General features: G+C 49.7%; 1 non-coding gene across 1 annotated transcript; it reads right to left on the reverse strand.

Annotated features, from left to right (window-relative positions):
- Positions 1-4,250: 4,250 nt before the first annotated feature.
- Positions 4,251-4,357, reverse strand: LOC120361430 (U6 spliceosomal RNA). The gene has a single exon (XR_005577623.1). It is a non-coding gene; the product is annotated as a U6 spliceosomal RNA (small nuclear RNA).
- Positions 4,358-5,134: the final 777 nt, after the last annotated feature.

A 5,134-nucleotide genomic window follows, 5' to 3' on the forward strand; every position in this document is an offset into this window, starting at 1 on the left:
GTTTTCTGACAAGCCCTTCAGTCTGCTTCCAGCGTGGGGAAGTGGCTGCTTCCAAGCCTTTGTGCCTCAGGCACACGCTGTGGCTTCCGTCTCCAGCAGAGGAGTAAGCCACAGAAGGCTCTTTGTTCCATACATGTGCAAGGAGTATTTCAGACTTCTGATTAACAGGGAAACCATGCAGCTCCTGGCAGATTGTATGACAAAGATTTCTGTTTGCTGATTTTTTTTTTTTTTTTTTTTTTTTTTTTGCTACCAGCATTGTTTTTTCTGTTGTTGTTGTTTTTAAAAAAAGTCAAAAACAGAAACAAGGCCCGGTTCGGTGGCTCATACCTGTAATCCCAGCACTTGGGAGGCCAAGGCGGGGGATCATGAGGTCAGGAGTTTTGAGACCAGCCTGGCCAACATGAGGAAACCCTGTCTCTACTAAAAATAAAAAAATTTAGCCAGGCATGGTGGTGCATACCTGTAATCCCAGCTACTTAGGAGGCTGAGGCAGGAGAATTGCTTGAACCCGGGAGGCGGAGGTTGCAGTGAGCCGAGATCTAGCCACTGCACTCAAACAGATTGACAGTCCATCTCAAAAACAAACAAAAATAGCTCTATTCTGTTGGCATTTTTTAAGTAAAAATTGTAACTGTATGTCTGGTTAGGAAATCGGAGCAGAATAGGAGGGAGTAGACAACAAAGGAATAGACTTCTAAATCCAGAATTATTTTTCCTGAAGGGAGGCTGGAGGTTCCTGCTCTGAAAGGCCAGCTGATTGGGAGGCAGCTGGTCGAGTTTGGGGTCTGGGTGCCACTGGCATTTTCTCCCGGTTGCCAGCTGGGTTTGCCTTGCCGGAGTCTTGTTAGATTCTCTTTCAGGCTCCCCCATGCTTGTAGTTTTTTGTGTTGTTGTTGTTGTTGTTGTTGTTAAGGTGGAGTCTTGCTTTTGTTGCTCAGGCTGGAGTGCAATGGTGTGATCTCAGCTCATTGCAACCTCCACCTCCTAGGTTCAAGTGATTCTCCTGCCTCAGCCTCCCGAGTAGCTGGGACTACAGGCTTGTGCCACCACACCCAGCCGATCTTTGTAATTTTAGTAGAGACGGTGTTTCTCCATGTTGGTCAGGCTGGTCTCGAACTCTCTACCTCAGGTGATCCGCCTGCCTCGGCCTCCCAGAGTGCTGGGATTACAGGGGTAAGCCACTGCACCTGGACTATTTTTTTGCCTTTTAACATAGATCCCTTCTGAACTGTGTGCCACAGCATCTTCATTCCTCCCCAGAGTATTTTCCTCTTGTGCATGCTCCGCAGTGATCAGCGGGTCAGCCTTCCTTATGGATGGCTGAGGGCGAGGCTGAGCCACCCCTGCCTCCTGGTGGATGGTGCTCTAGTGAGTGTTGTGGGCCACACCCTTCCATCCCGTCCCACCTGCTGACCAGCTGTTCTGGCTGCTCCCTCAACTATAGGCTGCAAGCATTTGAAGGGAGGAGACGTGGGGAAATGGTTAAAATCTATCAACGTTCATTCAGCCAAGAAATACCAAGCGCCTGCTCTGCTGGGCACAAGGGCCCCACTGTCGGTAGTTTATAGTTGCTCCCCATGAAGCGTGCGCAGACTAGCAGGATTTAAGGTAAAAGAAAAAAGCCAGTCACATAATGAAGACCCCACCAGAACGTTTTACAGAATCAGCTGATTGGACTCATGTTTGCGTTCCTAGTTAATCATGGATTTTAATTATATTCTTAGCTTTCAATTGCAGAAGGTTCTCCACTCACAATATACAGCAATTCTAAGTGCTCATTAATAAAAATGATTTTTTTTTTTTTTTTTTTGAGACGGAGTTTTGCTCTTGTTACCCAGGCTGGAGTGCAATGGCGCGATCTCGGCTCACCGCAACCTCCGCCTCCTGGGTTCAGGCAATTCTCCTGCCTCAGCCTCCTGAGTAGCTGGGATTACAGGCACGCACCACCATGCCCAGCTAATTTTTTGTATTTTTAGTAGAGACGGGGTTTCACCATGTTGACCAGGATGGTCTAGATCTCTCGACCTCGTGATCCGCCCGCCTCGGCCTCCCAAAGTGCTGGGATTACAAGCTTGAGCCACCGCACCCGGCCTCGATTTTTCTTTTTTGAGACGGAGTCTCACTCTGTCACCCAGGCTGGAGTGCAGTGACTTGATCTCAACTCACCGCAACCTCTGCCTTCCAGGTTCAAATGATTCTCCTGCCTCAGCCTCCTGAGTAGTTGGGACTGTAGGCACGCTCCACCACACCCAGCTATTTTTTGTATTTTTCGTGGAGATGGGCTTTCACCGTGTTGGTCAGGCTGCTCTCAAACTCTTGATCTCATTATGTGCCCTGGGCTTCCCAAAGTGCTGGGATTACAGGTGTGAGCCACCGCGCCCGGCCAAAAATGATTTCTTGCTAAGTCATAACGAAAGCACTGTGAAATAGCCCAATTTTAAGACGTGAAATTTTTCTTTTTTTCTTTCTTTTTCTTTTTTTTTTTTTTGAGACAGGGCCTTGCTCTGTCTCCTAGGCTGGAGTACAGTGGTACAGTCTCTGCTCACTGCGACCTCTGCCTCCCAGGCTCAAGCAATCCTCCTGCCTCAGCCTCCCGAGTAGCTCGGACTACAGGCGCTGGCCACCACACCCACCTAATTTTTATACTTTTTGTAGAGACAGGGTTACACTATGTTGCCCAGGCTGGAATTCCTGGGTTTAGGCAATCTTTCCACCTCATCCTCTCAAAATGCTGGGATTTCAGGCATGAGCCACCCCTCCCAGCCAAGACATGAAATTTCAAGTAGAAATGTACAGACAACTATAAGAGCCCTTCAAGGTATCTGTCATGCCTCACCTATCTGGAGTCTCAGGTTGTGAATGCCCTCACAATCACTCCCCACTCCATAAAGATATGACTCCCCTGCAAAGCTGCAGAGTCTCCCCCTGGCTAGACAGGTGCCGCTGCTCTGTGCCCCTCAGTGCTCTGGACAAGCCTCAGTCATTTACAGAACTCTGGCCTGGCAAGGTGTTTCATGTCTGTAATCCCAGCACTTTGAGAGACTGAGGTGGGTGGATGACCTCAGGTCAGGAGTTCGAGACCAGCCTGGACCCAGCATGGCAAAACCCCATATCTAGAAAAAAATACAAAAATAAGCCAGGTGTAGCGGTGGGCATCTGTAATCCCAGCTACTCAGGAGGCTGAGGCAGGAGAATCATTTGGACCTGGGAGGTAGCGCTAGTAGTGAGCTGAGATTGCACCACTGCACTCCAGCCTGGGTGACAGAGAGAGACTGTGTCAAAAAAAAAAAGGCTGGGCACAGTGGCTTGAGTGTGTAATCTCAGCACTTTGGGAAGCCGAGGCGGGTGGATCACCTAAGGTTAGGAGTTCAAGACCAGCCTGAACAACATGGTGAAACTCTGTCTCTATTAAAAATATAGACATTAGCTGGGTGTGGTTGCGGGTGCCTGTAGACCCAGCTACTCAGGAGGCTGAGGCAGGAGAATCGCTTGAACCCAGGAGCGGGAGGCTGCAGTGAGCCGAGATTGCACCATTGCATTCCAGCCTGGGCAACAAGAGCGAAACACCATCTTAAAAAAAAAAAAAAAAAAAGGCTGGGCACCATGGCACATTTTCTCTGCTTTGCAGAGGTGACTTCATCCTCAGGCAGGATCACTACCAGACTCATACCCTTGACTTCAAACCCCTGGGGAAGAAAGTGCTGGGTATTTTTTCCTCATTGCTCTGGGAAGGCCTGGGCTACCTTTGGCCAGCTGTGCTGGCTGGCGTGCCCAACTCTGTAGAGGAGGTGGCTTTGGCCTTTCTAGAGCCACATGGGCACAGGATAGGGAGGCCTGGGCCCCGAAACGCTAGGCAGGCAAAAGCCTATCCTCACCACACTTCTCTTCCCATGAGCTTCTGCGCTCATTCATTGAGCACGTGCTCCGAGTGGGAGGCTCTTGGAGATCAGAGATGATTAGGACTCATGCCCCATTGGGGAAACGCTGGTGTGTGTGGAGAGGCTGACACATCACCAGTGGCAGGACTGCCAGGTGAGTTCTGTAAATCTAGGATTTTTCTTTTTTTTTTGATACGGAGTTTCGCTCTTGTTGCCCAGGCTAGAGTGCAATGGTGTGATCTTAACCCACCGCAACCTCGGCTTCCCGGGTGCAAGCGGTTCTCCTACCTCAGCCTCCCGAGAAGCTGAGATTACAGGCATGTGCTACCACGCCTGGCTGATTTTTTGTATTTTTAAATAAAATTTTTTTAATTTATGGAATGCTTCACGAAATTGCGTGTCATCCTTGCTCAGGGGCCATGCTAATCTTCTCTGTATCGTTCCAATTTTAGTATATGTGCTGCTGAAGCGAGCACAGATTTTTTTTGTATTTTTAGTAGAGATGGGGTTCCTCCATGTTGGTTAGGCTGGTCTCAAACTCCCGACCTCAGGTGATCAGCCTGCTTTGGCCTCCCAGAGTGCTGGCATTACAGGCGTGAGCCACACTGCTCCTGGCTGATTCAAGTTTCTTTACTTGCACCCCAGAAGCCTGACTGACCCAGATTACCTCATATACCACATGCCCAGAGCAGCCTCTGAGGTCCCAGTTCTTGGGGTGGGGGCAGTCAAGGGGGCGATGTGATCTGGGTACATTTCAGTCCACATCCAATTGGCTCTGAGTCCCAGGGTCCACTGGAAACCAAGTCAGGCTGGCAGAGGCCATGAGCCCGTCTCTGGGCCTGACCATCAGAGGCATCTCCAGTTGACTTCAAACAACCTGAGACACCCACTGGGAGGGGAGTCCCCGGTGCCAGGAGTCAGTATGAGATAATTGCCTCACTGGGAGAAGGAGAGTTCATCGCTGGTAAGTGCCTGGGAGGCTTGTGGTACAGCACAGTGCAGGAGGCCTGTCCCTGGGGGATTCTTAGCGGAAGCACCTGGTCACTCGAAAACGAATGTACCATTGTTATCCAAAATATACAAAGAATTCAACCAGGGTGGTGGCTCATGCCCATTATCCCAACATTTTGGGAGGCTGAGGTGGATGGATCACCTAAGGTCAGGAGTTCGAGACCAGCCTGGCCAACATGGTGAAACCCCATCTCTACTAATAATACAAAAAAAATTAGCTGGATGTAGTGGCACACACCTGT

The sequence above is a fragment of the Saimiri boliviensis genome, chromosome 2 (genome assembly GCF_048565385.1).
Source record: "Saimiri boliviensis isolate mSaiBol1 chromosome 2, mSaiBol1.pri, whole genome shotgun sequence".
Lineage (NCBI taxonomy): Eukaryota > Metazoa > Chordata > Mammalia > Primates > Cebidae > Saimiri > Saimiri boliviensis.